We start from the raw sequence: 15,901 nt of genomic DNA on the forward strand, positions 1-15,901 counted from the left end.
TCATTCCACCTTATATTTTACTTTATTCACTTATGATGATTCTTCTCCAACTTTTCTACTGAAATATCCACTGTTGGTCAGGAACACAATCACTGCAAGGCTAAGCAAATGCATACCCCTACGCTCAAATTTAGGGAGACTATGTGGGCCAGCACTCAAAGTTGTGGGCCTCCAATCATTAAAAACTCTACAAATAAAACATTCTGGAGAGGATGTGGAGCAAAGGGAATCCTCTTACACTTTTGGTAGGAATGTAAACTGGTACAGCCACAAGAAAACTGTATGGAGGTTCCTCATAAAACTAAACAGAGAATCACTGTATGATCCAGCAACCCCACTTTGGGGCACTATCCAGACAAAACTCTAATTCAAAAATATAGATGTTTGCTCATGTTCATAGCAGCACTATTCACAATAGCCAAGACATGGAAACAACCTAAATGTCCATCAATAGATGAATGGATAAAGAAGATGTATATGTATACAATGGAATATTACTCAGCCATAAAAAATGAAATACTGCCATTCACACCAACGTGGGTGATCCTAGGGATTATCATACCAAGTGAAGTAAATCAGAAAGAGAAAGACAAATACCATATGATACCATTTAAATGTGGAATCTAAAATATGACACAAATGAACCTATCTACAAAATAGAAACAGACTCACAGTCATAGGGAACAGACTTGTGGTTGCCAAGGGGGGAGGGGGTTGGGGGAGGGTTGGAATGGGAGATTGAGGTTAGCAGATACAAACTATTATACATAGGATGGATAAACAACAAAGCCCTATTGTACAGCACAAAGAACTGTTTCAATATCCCATGATAAATCACAATGGAAAAGAAAATAAAGAAGAATATATATAAATGTATAACTGAATCACTTTGTTGTATAGCAGAAATTAGCGCAACATTGTAAATCAACTATACTTCATTTTTAAAAAAATTCTTTAAATGAGCATATGGGATGGGAACAAAAAAAAAGAGCTTCAGGTCTCCAAACACAGATTTTGAATCAACATTTGGAATGACATCCCTGTCCCTTCCATGAGCGTTAAACTTTTCCATGTAGACAAAGGTTTTGTGTTTTGAGGCTCCATACAAGAATTAGCTTGAGGCTTCTGTCAAGATTGTATTTTAAGTTTATGCTTCAATCAGCATCTTTGCTCCAATGATACCATTGAAAGATTAAAAAATAAAATGAGAAAATAAAACTACACAGCCATGCTCAAAGACAAGATAAACATTTGTTGATCAGCAAAGGAGCAGAAAGACAAATAAGGAGTAGCCCTGAAGCAGCAGGCTCTGGGTCCAAAATCAGGCAGAAGCAGTGAAGAGACAGGTTTTTGCTTGAAATGGGGTATTCAACACATTTACTAGACATGAAGAAAGACCCAAATTAAATACCATATTTGAGAAGGTAAAGAGAAAATAGAAAATAACAGAGTAAATCCAAAGGAAGTAGAGTCAAGAAAACAATAATCATAAAACTGAAATTAAGTAAAATAGAAAACCAAGAAACAACAGAGGTTCTCAAAAAAGCCCCAAACTGATTTTCTGAAGAGGTTAATAACACAGTCAAATTACTGGAAAGATTAATCAAGGGATAAAAGAGTAATGTAAAAATAAACAATATTGTGATCACAGCAATGGATGCTAGAGATTTAAAACTTCACAGATAATAAATATGAATTAGGTTAAGACAATATTTAAAAACTTAAATGGAAAGGACAGTATGTTAGAAAAATATAATGCACCAAAAAGTAAATCAGGAAGAATTATCAGTAACTGTTTAAGATATTGGCTTGGAAATTTAAAAATCTTCAGTTAAATGACACTAATTTAGACCCAGGTAATTTTACAAACAGGTTTTACTAAATCTTTACGAAACAGATAATTTCTCCTATTAAATGTTTTATAGAACAGCAAAAGACAGAAAACTACTTCATTTATTAAAACCACACACAAAAAACTTTAAACCTAATTTTAGAAATCATTATCATTAGAAGTACATACATCACTCCCTACTGTACAGCACATGCAACTCTGCTAAATGTTATATGGCAGCCTCGATGGGAGGGGAGTTTGGAGGAGAATGGAGTCATGTATATGCATGGATGAGTCCCTTTGCTGTCCACCTGAAACTATCATAATATTGTTCATCATCTATAATTCAACATAAAATAAGAAGTTAAAAAAATAAACAGTAATTTTAGAAAAAAGAAGTATGTACATCACTAGGTCCAGCCCACACTAATGGAAGGGCATTACACAAAGGTGGGAATACCAGGAGATGAGGATTACTAGGGCCATCTTAGAGGCTGGCTATCACAACCAAAATATAGGAGAAAATGTACATAATTGTTCTAATAAAAAAAAAGAAAACAGTTAAAAATTTCTTCATGATAAAAGACTTAAATTAGAAATAGAAGGAAAAGTTTTTACATTAATATAAAGTACATTCCAAAAATCTATAAGAAATATGATACTCAGTAGTGAAATTCTACAGGTTTTCTCATTAAAGCCAGAAACAAGATAAGAATGCCCCCTTTACCACTGCTAGTCTAGACTATAGAGGAAGTTCTAGTTAATTCAGTAAGACAAAAAGAAACAAAAACACTTTTTTTTTTGGCAGGGGAGCATCAGTTTGGGAAGGAAGAGGCAAAATTTTCAACACTTACAGTTGATAGGACTGTCTAAACAGAAAAATCCAAGTACACAAATGATTAGAACTAATAATAGTTCAGAACAGTAGCAGGTAGACTTACGGAAATCAAAACTTATAAACCATTAGTAATCAGCTAAGATATTTAACACTAAAAGATTCCATTCAAAATATTAAACAAAATTGAAAGGTACTTAGGGTTCAAAATACGTGCAAGATTCTTCTGGAGAAATTCATAAAATGTTCAAGGGACATAAAGGAAGATCTGAATAAAAGGAGAGAAATTGGTTTCATGGAATGACTAAATGTTTTAAGGATAAAAGTTAGTCTAAATTATTCTATAACTTAAAGCCATTCCAAATAAAGTTCCTGAGGTAGTTTTGAACAGTATCAATTTAGCTAGATGGGAACTTTGTCACCCGGCTTCCCTTCATTGAATGGTCCTGGATTAGGATAAGCATGAGAATTGGAGGGCGGAGATAAAGCAGCAGTAATTTATTAGGCTCTGAAGTTCTGTTGAGGGCTAGACCCTGTTGCAACTCACGAGGTAGCAGCTGGACAGGTCTGTGTGACAGTTCTATGGCAGCTCATCTGAAAGGTCATCTATATCCCGGAGGTTGGGGACAGTGAGAGAAAGACACAGGTTTGCCCTTGTGGTTTCCTAATTGGCCTCTGCTCTGCCCCACCTTTCTTCCTTCCCTATTGCTAGCCTTGTCGACTGCAGGTCCAACACCAGATGCAGCCCTATAATAAATCCCTCTTCTATGTTGTTCACAGTGGTTGTGTGTTTCTGTGTGTTTCAACTCCTAACTAATGCAATTCTTTATGAACGCAATCCCAAAGAAATTTCATAGAAATTAACAGGCTGATCTGAAAATTAATTTGGATGATGAAGAAGTCAAGAATAAGCTAAGAGAATTTCGAAAAAATAAAGAAGGTGGATGGGGGAGATTTGCTCTAGCAGATATCAAGAGTTATTTATTATACAGCTATTTAATGAAAACAGTATGATACTGGTGGAATAATAAAGCAGAGATTAATAGAAAAGAATGGAGAGCCCATAAAGACAAACATACAAGAAAATGTAAGGTAAAGGCACATTACAAATCAATAAGGGAAATGATAAACTATTCAATGGTGTTGTGGTATTTGGATATCTTATATGAGAAATATGAAAATATATCTCTACTGCTGATGCTAAGTTGCTGCAGTCATGTCCAACTCTTTGCAACCCTGTGGATTGTAGCCCTCCAGGCTCCTCTGTCCATAGGGATTCTCCAGGCAAGAATACTGGAGTGGTTTGCCATTTCCTCCTCCAGGGGATCTTCCCGACCCACGGATCAAACCTGTGTCTCTTAATCTGCATTGGCTGGCAGGTTCTTTACCACTACCACCACCTAGGAAGCCAAAAATATATCTCTACATTCCATCATACTTAAAAATATATATATGTGTATATATATATATATGTGTATATATATATATTCTACATAATTAAAGCTCTAAATAAAAAAAGCAAGACTTAAAAAAAAAAACTATGGCAGATTATAATTTAGAATAAGGAAGAATTTCTTAAACAAAACAAAAACAGCAACCATAAATGAAAAATTAAGAAACTATATTAAGAAAAAGAAACCTAGTCTAAGTAATAAAAGAACCCCCCCCAAAACAAGCAAACAAACAAAAAAACAACAGAGTTAAAATACAAATTACATCTTGGGAAAAGACTTTGCATTACAGACAACACACAAAGAACTTCCCTAAATACTTCAGGAAAAAAAACCAACTAACCAAAGAAAAGGTAAAAAACAAGAAAAGAAAAGACAGGAAATTCACAGAAGAGGCTGACCTGAAGGGGCAGATGCTCAGTCTCACTAGTCATCATAGAAATGCAAATTAAAATTAAAATGAGATATTATCTCAAACCCATCAGATTAGTGAAAATTAGAAGTCAACAACAATAGTGAGGGTGTGGAGGAAAAGGAAACCTCAAACACTGTTGGTGAACATAAACTGGGAGGGCTGCTACAGGAATAACTTGGTAATGTCTATGAAAGCTGGATATATATATGTACCCTACCACCAAGCATATATCCAAGAGAAGCTCTCACAAGAATTTTAAAGCAGTGTTATAACAGCAAAAAATGAAAACCAAAAGTCTATTAAAAGGAGAATGAATAAATAAATTGAGGGCTATTCAGATAAGGAAATAGCATATAACAACTACAAGAATAAATTAGATCTGTAAGTAACAATATGAATGAATCTCAAAAGCATCAGGCCTTCCCTGGTGGCTCAAATGGTAAAGAATCTGCCTGCAATGCAGGAGACTCAGGCTTGATCCTGGGTCAGGAAGATCTCCTACTACAATATTCTTGCCTGGAGAATTCCATGAACAGAGGAGGCTGGAAGGGTAAAGTCCAGAGGGTCTCCAAGAGTCTGACACAACTGAGGGACTAATACTGTCTTTACTTTTCAAAAGCATAATGTTTAAATTTTAAAAAGCAAGTTTCAGGATCCTATGTCTTACCTTTTATGCAAAACTTAAAAACACAAATACCAACAATTGTTTATGGATGCATATATATGTAGTAAGGCTTCCCAGGTGGCGCTAGTGGTAAAGAACCTGCCTCCCAGAACAGGAGACGTAAGAGATCCAGGTTTGATCCCTGGGTGAGGAAGATCGCCTGCAGAAGGAAATGGCAACCCACTCCAGGATTATTGCCTGGGAAATCCCATGGACAGAGGAGCCTGGCTGGCTATGGTCCATAGGGTCACAAAGAGTTGGACATGCCTGAAGCAACTTATCATATCATATATGTAGTAAAAAAATATATGAAAAGACAGATAAAACGGGTAAACACAATTTTCCCAACTGTGGTTACTTCTCAGGAAACAGGATCAGAGAAGGGTCCAGATAAGTTTCCAAGCATAGACGTAACATTTAGAATAAAGATTTAAAGCTAATATAGCAAAGTATTAACAATTTTAAGTCTGGGTAGTGGGTGAAAGTGAAAGTCACTCAGTCGTGTCCAACTCTTTGTGACCAGGTGAACTATACAGTCCATGGAATTCTCCAGGCCAGAATACAGGAGTTGGTAGCCTTTCCCTTCTCCAGGGGATCTTTCCAACCCAGGGAGCAAACCCAGGTCTCCTGCATTGCAGGCGGATTCTTTACCAGCTGAGCTACAAGGGAAGTCCAAAAATACTGGAGTGGGTAGCCTATCTTTTCTCCAGTGGATCTTCCCAACCCAGATCCCGAACCGGGATCTCCTGCATTGCAGGTGGATTCTTTACCAACTAACCTGTGAGGGAAGCCCTGTGGCTTATATTATACTTCACTGCAGTTTAAAAATTTTCATAAGAAAAACAAATACTGATGGTACTACAGAATGAATGTTTGTGTCCCCTCAAAATTCCTATGTTGAAGTCTTACTCTCAAGTGTGATAGTATTTGGAGATGGGGGTGAAACAAAGTTGCTCAGTCGTGTCCAACTCTTTGGGACCCCAGAATACAGGAGTTGGTAGCCTTTCCCTTCTCCAGGGGATCTTCCCAACCCAGGGATTGAACCCAGGTCTCCCACATTGCAGGTGGATTCCTGGGGAGTAAATTAATTAGGTCATGGGTGGAGCCCTCACAAATGTTATCAGTGCCCTTATGAGAAGAGAAACAACAAGCATGATTTCTTTCTCTGCCATGTGAGGATACAGCACGAGGGCAGGCACCTGTGAACCAGCAGGAGGACTTGCAGCAGGAATCAAACCGGCCAGCAGGCACCTTGATAGTGGACTTCCCAGACTCCAAAACTGTGAGGAAAAAAATGTCTGTTCTTTAAGCCATCTAATCAGTGGTATTTTGTTATTGCAGCCTGAGCTGAATCAGACAAGTGGAAATCTGTGTTTCCCCCAGGTCTGACTTCTATCAGAGATACGGGCTCTGCAGAGAACCTGGGCAGGTGGTCTGATTTTACAACCCAAGGCTTTGCTGTGCACACCAGTCCAGAAGGCCTGATCTCCCCGTGGCTCCCTTGGCCCAGGAAGGTCAGTTGTTGCTAGAGTCAGTATGCAGGCTGACATGACTTTCCTCTCCTTGCAGTCAATAAAACTGCAATCACTGCCATCTCTATTACTACTGCCTGAGCTCAAAACAATGTGGAATAGACAATGGTCTTCATCTCCATCTACCTGGCATGTGGATTCCTTGAAAGGCAGATATCTTATTCTCACCTTTTTGCCTTTTCTTCTTCTCCCTTATCTTTTTTCACATTTGCTTCTCCAGCTTCACACACGACCTTATTATTTCACTGTGTCTCCACTTTGCTCTCTCTGGTCTGTCCTGGTGCTCCATTTTTCCTAATCTCTCTGTTTCCTCTGTATTTCTGCCCATTTGTTCTCTCTGCAGTTTCCCACTACATGTATGTGAAGACTGGTCAGAATTTTCCATCCCACAGACCACTGGGAACACCATAGTAATCTCTGAGTCTGAGCATTACACGGGTGGAAGAACACTGCAAAACAACTTAAGCACTGTAGAGTATTAAATCCCACAAGATGGTAGCCACTGAAATCCCATACATCTAAGGGAATTTTATTCAAGGCTTTCGTTTTTTTTCACCTCACCACATGGCACGCGGGATCTTAGTTCCCCAAGTAGGGATCGAACCTGTGCCCTCGCAGTGGAAGCACAGATTCTTAACGACTGAGCTACCAGAGAAGTCCTTCAAGGCTTTCTTAAGCTTTTGATTCTATCTAAGGTATTCTACTGGTCAGGCCTAAGTGTTTCCCATCACCTCATCAGATTAGTGGGAGTTGGGACAAAGATGGAGTAGATGGTTAATACAGAGGTTCTGCCAGGGATCTGCAATGATTATAGGAACCTGCTTTGGATCAGTAAGCAGTGGGCTTCAGCCAGTTCTTAGTTTCTAACTCCTTAGCCCAGAGTTTGTAGCTGAAGGGTTTATGACTTTTGCCTTAGAGGTACCTTCCATACCGCAAGCTCTATAAAGGGGGTTTTGGATTTGACTGGAGACTAAAAGAGTCACCTGACCTGATAAAGTTTTATCTTGGTGTTAGACTGATTTCAATAAATTATAAACTGGAGTAGCCACACTAAGCGAGGCCACCTATGCAGCCCAAGTTATATGAACAGTGGTTTAAGATGTCAGTGTTCTCATAGTTCATATTTCCATGCTGGATCTAAATGGAAATTTTACTTGACACAGCCACTTAAGAGGAAATAGCGTGTGAGTTATTTTAAAAAGACAGTCTGTCTTCTCTTAACACTTTTATACTTTCGGTGTTTTTATAAGCATCTCTGTCAAACGGAGGCAAGCATTATCACTCTCAGGTCATGGATGAAGAGATGGTACACAGACATTATGACTTTGACCTTGCAGGGCAATGGTTGAGTCGTTCAGGGTCACAGGTCTCCTTTTTGCTGCTTATTCTACAGGACAGCATCACCTCGTGGTCAGTGAGTTAAAACCCCTGGGCTCTCCTATGGATAGAGGCAGGCCATGGGTGACCTTGAGCGACTTTCACATTCTCTTCTGGATGCTCATTTTATTGCTCAAAGTCTGGACAACAAACCCATACTTCCTATCGTATCTTTCCTTTTTCTCTTTTCCTTTCCTCTTTTTTAGGAATGATGGCTGATTGCCAGTAAATCAGAAGTGAGAGATTCCATATGACATTTAAGCACAGAACCTCCAGGTTGGAAAGGACCTAAAAAGGAAAGTTGTCAGGGTGGTCCTGAATTTTTACTTTACAAGGGAATTAGTGAAAGAGTTAAAAACAAAAGCAAACCAGATTCTTGAGCCTCTCCTACTGAAACAAAAAATACTAATATGAGAACCAGAATTCTATATTTTAAAAAATCACTCCAGGTGGTCTGGTGCATGTTTAGAAACCATGGCTTAAGAGAAAGTGCTGCAAGGGCACAGGAGAGGGGCCACACTCTGCAGCCGCTGGGGGTCACATGTGCTCTGTAAATAAATAGATCGGGGATCTGAAATGCAACCCCTATAGAAGCAACTGAGCAGATGAAAGATGGATTGGGCAGAGGTGTTAGAAAACCCTGGACTTTGTTTTTGCCAGAAACTCCTCAGACTTAAGTATGGAAGGATGCTGGAAAGAGCCCCAAGTGGAGTGAGGCTCAGCACTGATCAGCTGTGTGATGTGGGCAAGCTATTCCCCCTCTGTGTGCCTCAGCTTCCTGTGTGTAAAATGGGACCGTGGACTTGCTGATCTCTAAATTCTTCCTCTTACATTTTGAGATTTACCCCATGTCCTTTTTGATGTTGTGCACTGTCCAAATATTTTAATATAATACTTTATGGACCCAGTGCTTGGCCCACGGTTTTCAGTCCTGGGTGTCTCTGGGCAGCGTGAATAAAAGCTGTACTTAGCCCCTGCATCAGTGCAACTGCCTGCAGAACTCAAAGCTTTCCAAGATGACTTTTTGCCATCTTAGGCTGGAAAATCAACCTCCAAGAAGACAAGTTCCAGGGAAGGGAGGCAGAAGTCTAGACTGCAAAGGCATTTGGAAGAAAAGATGGCTTGGTTTGGAGGGAGATAAGTATCCTCCCAGACACCTCTACCTCAGGTGAGGGTAATTCTATCTATTGCATGCTGCTCCAGAAGGTGACCAGAGAATGTTCCATCAACCGGCAAAGACTGAACACTTTCCAGTGACCATGCTCATTTTACCCCTGGGTCATGGCTGCTTTTGGCAGGAAAAGTGTGTAATTGTTATAGATGTTGGCACCAGTGTTGGCTGCTCAAGCCCAAGCTTGGCCAATAAGAGGAGGCTTAGGAGAGAGACCTGCATTAGGAGAAGCATCAGTGTAGGCCAGAAATGATCAAATGTTCACCCTGATTGGAAAGGAACCAAAAGCGAACAGTTTAGGTAACAGGATCCAAGGCTGAGGAGGCAAGTGATAGGTTTTACTGGGTTTTTGTTAGAGTCAATTAAATTCAGTGGAGGAAACATTTTTGAGCACCAACTCTGTGCCTCAAACTGTGCAAGGTTTAAGGAATTTAAAAAGAAACAAGGCAGTGTCTCTTTCTTTAGGTGTTTATAACTGTGTAGGCAAGTTCTCTGTAAGAAAGAACAGACAAAATGTATCATTCTAGAGGTCATGTCATGGCAAGGGAGGGGCTTATAGGGTCTCCAGCAGCAGGAAAGGAAGGCAGATAAGGAGATATCTGAGTAGGACTGTGCTTGGAGAAGGGAGTCGACAGAACTTCTAGGAAGGAGACAAAATTAGCCAAGACAAGAACGTGCAAAAGAACATGGTACCTCTGTAACCTGCAGAGCAGATCGGAGGTGTGGGAGGGACCACAGGTATACCTGGGGAAGAGGAGGGTGGAGAGGTACAGCTGTAGACCCAGCCAAGGAGCTGGGCTGTGTGGAGGAGGAAGGTGGGCTTTAGCAAAGGGGATCTCGTATCACAGTCACGTTTGTGTTTTAGAAACATATCCGGGAAATGGTACAGATGAGTGGTGGAGGGCAAGAATGGGACCTGAAGACATACGAGGAAGTCAGGGAGGAAAGGCAGAGCAGAGAGGCTGGGTCACAGAATGGATGAGACAGTTGTCTGGATGTGGGTGATGCATCAGAGGGAGGCGCAAATCGTCTCCGTTTTCTGGCTTGGATATTGGGTTCCGAAGAAACTACTTATCTCCCTCCTGCCTCCCCTCTCCCAAGTCTATGTCACTTGAGCTGGGTGGGATCCCACTTTCTGCTTTTATAACAATCATCCCACGTAACTCAGAAACAGGCAGTTGAGGGACACAGTTTAAGTTACAGGGGGTTCTTACAGGCACCCATAAAAAGAAAGTATCGGGTTGGCTGAAAAGTTCATTCAGGTTTTCCCATAGCAGCTTATGGAAAAACCGGAACGAACTTTTTGGCCAACCCAATACTTTAAAAATGAACTTTTGCAAACTGATTTTAGGGACTGTGCATTATTTAGGACTGTCTATTAATCTTGAAAACAAGATATATATATACACACACATACTGTATATACATATATAAAACTGTGAAGCACTCTCATACACTGAAAAGCATACAAAATAGGAATATACAACTATGTGACTGATCACAAAGCAAATTTTGCTGTGACCATCATTCTGGGCCAAATAGGGGCAACACTGCCAGTCCTCCAGCAGCCCTTTTCATGCTCCCTCTGGGCGACTGTCCTCTTGTCCCAGGGAGAAGCACTATCCTCATGAAAGTATTTTTAAAAACCACATTTGAAATTAATAATAAATAAAAGCAGATATTATTTTCCCTTTCTCAATATAGGTTAATTTTTCCTGACCTCAGTTTAACTGACTTTAGGGGTCCTCAAACAGGCATTTGGTCAAATACCTACAGTAGTTGCAAAATTGTGATCTGGGCTGCCTTTTGCCCTGTGTCTATATAAGCTAAGCTGTTGTCTTGATCAATTAATCACCTCTGTAACTGTTTGTAGCTTACATAGCTGTAGGTTTACAAAAAGTCCATTTATCTTGAGAGAGGCATTTGCTTTTGTGTAAACAGTGGTGAGCACACCCCAAACCATTTAGAGGGAGGGAGGAAGAGAGAAAAGAAGTTTGGAATTCTAACATTTACTTATTTAAGTTCTGAGTGTCTGTATGGGCTTGAGGAACTGCTGTTTTGTTTTTAGCAGGCTCTTAGAATTACCAGCTCTAGCCCCCTTTGATACATCTGACACTTCCATTCATTGCAGATGGAGTTCATATATGGAGAGGGTCTACTGAGAGAGAGTGAATGTCCCAGATGACTGGTCCACTGGAGCAAGCCATATCAGGAGAGGGTTGGGCAGTGGAGCAAGCCAGTAGGAGACTTGGAAAGACCCCAGAATTGGCAAGAAGGCAGCCGCCCCCACCCGCTCTGCCATCCTGAAGGCAGGCTGGGCCAACCCCTCCAAGTTCACATTAAGGTTTACGAGGGTCAGTGTGTTTGTACTGGCCTTGACATTTTCACAAATTGCTCTGTAGTTGTTTTTATTAGTTTTATTCCAGCTGTTGCTCCAGGGCCCTTCTGGCAGCCAGGCCTTCCAGGCTGGATTGGAATCCCTTGTTAATTGACTCAAGTCATGAAAAGGTGCCATCTGCTTTCAAGTCCTGCCTGTTCCAAGGCAGGACAAATCCCAGGCATGCACCATAGGAAAAGCCGTAATGAGGCTCACACCTCCAAGAATGCAGTGCCCAGCTCTGACTGATTAGGTATTAAGTGCAGAGGTGAAGTGCAAGCCCAGGGAGACAGGTCTGAAAAGTAAACAGGCCCTGAGAGTGTGCTTCCTCCTGGGTCCTAAGCAACACCAGGCTTGGGAGATTTCACAGCATTCCTGTCAAAACCCTGTAGTTAATAGCATCATGATGACCCCAATAAATTCACAGATATCAGTTACTCCCTGTGTTTTCACTTCACACCAACTCTCCACAGATGCGCCTCCGCTTGGGAAAAACTTGGAAAGAGGCCTCAGTGAGATTTTTCCTGTGAAGCTATTAGTTTTATCCCACTTTAGAGAAAATAAGAAAAATCTTAAGGAGGTTTAGAAGAAAGGCCACCTGATGTAAGTGATGTGTACTGCTGCTGAAACACTTTCTTGTCTCATATTTATTATTTAAAAGTTATGACAAGGGCAGCATCAATGGACCAAAATATTTATTGACTTTCACAAAATATCCCCCAATAGGAGCGTTTTTTAAAAGTGTTATATCAACTGTAGTGTGAAATTGACTTCTATCTCCTCCAGGTTGATGTGTAATCAGTCTCTCTCTCTTTGATACTTTAAAATGGACCCAAGTTCAAGCACATCTCTTAAAGTTATATCTTAAAGAAGGAGGTCCAGTGTGCTGTTATTTGTTGGTCAGGAGAGATGAGTCACTAGCGGAAATCAGAGAACAGCATGTTCACTAAGGCTGGAAAGATTGCCTCAAAATGTACCACTAGTTCAGGGCGTAGTAGGTAGGGAGTGGTGACGGAGGAAGAACTAAATTAAAACAGATTTAAGAGACGTATCAACCAAAGCAATGTGTACACCTTGTTTGGGCAAACCAACTGTAAAACAAAACATAAGACAATTGTGGGAAATAAGACAGTGACTAGATATTTGATGACATCGAGGAATTCCTTTAAAAAAATTTAGGCATAAGAATGGTATCATGATTATGTTAAACAAAAAAAGTTCTCAACTTCTCTTTTGGAGATATGTACTGAAGTATTTACAAATGATATGATGGCTGAAATCTGTTTTAAAATAACCCAAAGGGTCAGGGTGAGGGTTAAGTGAATAGTGAAGTAAGAGAGCAGGAGATGAGATAAAATTGGCCTTGAGTTGGTAATTGTTGAAGATGAGAGATGGATGCAAGAGTTACGGGTTTATTATATTGTTCTACTTCTCTATGTTGAACATTTTCATTATATAAAGTTAAAAATTAAAGAACTCAGTGGGCTCTTGGCTCTATGAGATTTCTTTGGTAGGGGAGAGAAGAGTTATTAAGGATTTCCTCTCTAACTGGGCATATAATTTTTACCTTTATTAAATTTATAGTAAATAAATCTCATTTAGGCTCTTTCTAATCTTATGGTTCTTTGATTATATGATTGTGAGATTGTGATCAACTGATGTACTGGTCATAACAATCATCAGTGGTGGCCCCACACTGAGGCTGGAGGAAGGCAGAAAAGGAAGGGACTACTTCCCACTGGAAAGCTGTTAGTTTTTAGCTTACATAGTCAGGAGCCTGGTCTGGATATTCATAATGGGGTGGAATGGGGATATTTACAATATGGGGCACTTAGACAAACGTGGGTCAGGAAAGTAGTTGTAGTTTGTATAATAAAGCTCATTTTAAAGAAACACAATATCTGGACTTTCTGGCAGTTCCGGTAGTTAGGACTCTGAGCATCTAATGCAGGGGCCCAGATTTGATCCCTGGTTGGGGAACTATCAATAATAAAGATCCCACATACTAGGCCAAATGCACACCCCCCCCCCACCAAAAAAAAGGAAGAAAGAAACAGTATCTTAGGCTCAAAAATAATCTGTACCTTTTGCCGACTTTCCAGTGTTGTTATAACTATATCAGTTATCCATGCCATGTAACAAATTCACCAAAGTTTAGTGGATGAAAACCACAAACATTTATTATCTCACAGTTTCTGAGGAATCAGGAATCCGGTCTGAGAAGATACTCCCTTGTCCCCTAATAGTGCTTGAGCTATGGAGGACAAGACTGGGTGTACAAATTTCCAGTCCTCTCACCTCTCAAGTGCTCTAGTTCTCTATGTCTAGGGTTCAGCATTCTTCCTGAATGAGTCCATCCTCTTTCTCTACTTCATTTTTTTCCTTTTAAGGGTCAGCATATAAGAACTTCTCTGCTTCTAGTTCCAGGTGGGGTATAAACATGGTAGTTACTGCTGGCCAGTCCCAAAGTCACTCTGTGCTTGTAGAATGCGGGACATACTGGAGATTTATCTCTGGACATTGATTTATTCATTCAATAATCCCTTACTGAACACCTACAATGTGCCTATCTTCATGCTAAGTTTTGTAGTAACAAAATGAATGAGTAAGTGGCCCCCATAGTTTTGCTCATTAGAAAGCTACAAAGAGCACCTGACATGTTTTTAGACATGAACTTTTTGGCTTTCTGCCCTTCATACACAGATATATTGAGACTAAAGGAGAGAAAAGCCTTTATTATTTTACCTGCTGTTTTAAAATTTTATCAAAATGTACAATGCTCAGAAGCTCACACAGAAAGAAATCTATGGTGTCTAAAAATGTACAAATTCATCTAAGAGCCACGGTCAGGCCAGCAGTCACACCCCCATCAAGGATGGGATGCAGATTCTCAAGCCTTTAATGTTTTTAAAGCCGCCACATAGGGAAACCTGGGTTCGATCCCTGGGTTAGGAAGATCCCCTGGAGAAGGGAAGGCTACCCACTCCAGTATTCTGGCCTGGAGAATTCCATGGACTGTATAGTCCATGGGGTCGCAAAGAGTTGGACACAACTGAGCGACTTTCACTTTCACTTTACCTACTGAAGAGTAATGCTCACTGGCCCTTCTAAGGGGTGCAGAAGTTGTGCAGTCGTCCATGAGAGACATTTTAGTTAGTTGAATCAGTCATTTACTTTGCTTTTCTAAACCCTCCACCACTCTCATGCAATCTGAAGAAATCTCACCCCAAAGGGAACCATGCTTTTGGACACTTCCAAGTCTGTGCTTTCCACAGTTACATTCAGCAGGTTAGAGGGGGTAAATCTCGGGTGTTCACTGTCTGGCACAATGGGGTGCATAACAGATGCTCATAAATTCTTGACTAATGGATCAACAGAAACCTCATTGGAGCTTGGATTGTGCCTGTGTCCCCAGGACCTAGTACCTCCTACCTTTTAGGTGTTCAACGAAAATGCTGAATGAATGCATGAGTGAATATTACCAGGAAATAATGGGCTTTGTAAATCCAAAAGACTGCTCTTAGGTAGACTCCTGATTTCCTAGCTAAGGCAAAGCCATGACTTTAGAGTACTTTTGCTTGTGTTCTGTCTTTTTTGGGAAGACAGGGAAAAGGTTAGCAGGCAGAGGTACTGTGTACCAATCTGACCTGCTCTTCCTTGTCCATTCTCTATCCTCCGCCAAGTCATCTAAGTGAAAACCAGAAACAACAAACCCTTGGGTTTAGTTGTTACTCCTTTCCCTCATGATGGAGTGCCATGACTCAAAATCCAGAGGAGCAGCCCAAGGGACTGTAAACAAAGTGAGACTAGAAAGTTAGGAAAGATGATGACTTGGGAAGTAGAGCACCACATCTGAGCCATGCTTGGGGACCTCCACTGTCACCTGAAGCTTGGCTTGTGTCTTGGCTCATGCTGCCGAATGTTTACTTCTGACTCATAATGTTCCTTCCATGTGGAGGGCCTTTTATTACAGCAACATTCCTGGCCTTTCCATTCCCTTTTACTCATCCCTCCCAGGACAGGTTAGGTGACATAACAGAATGATGACTTTGAGACAAGGAATTGAATTGTGTGGCTCAGTTTCTCCCTCTTCTTGGGACTGGCCTGCCAGCCAAAAGCCCCATTCTCTACTGCTCATGCATTCTCTATATAGAGCAGCCTTTGCCTTGGCTGGGGCCTTGTACTCATTCAGTGCTGCCTGTTATGGGGTGAGTTGTCTGCCTAGTTCTGGGGTTTGGTATTAGAAAA

General features: G+C 40.6%; 1 long non-coding RNA gene across 1 annotated transcript in view; it reads left to right on the top strand.

Moving 5' to 3' along the window:
• LOC102415561 overlaps positions 1 to 15,901 on the top strand; it is a 46,498-nt gene that overhangs the window by 15,836 nt on the left and 14,761 nt on the right. The gene's annotated exons all lie outside the window — the stretch shown is intronic.

Source organism: Bubalus bubalis, chromosome 3 (genome assembly GCF_019923935.1).
Source record: "Bubalus bubalis isolate 160015118507 breed Murrah chromosome 3, NDDB_SH_1, whole genome shotgun sequence".
In the NCBI taxonomy this organism is placed as follows: Eukaryota; Metazoa; Chordata; class Mammalia; order Artiodactyla; family Bovidae; genus Bubalus; species Bubalus bubalis.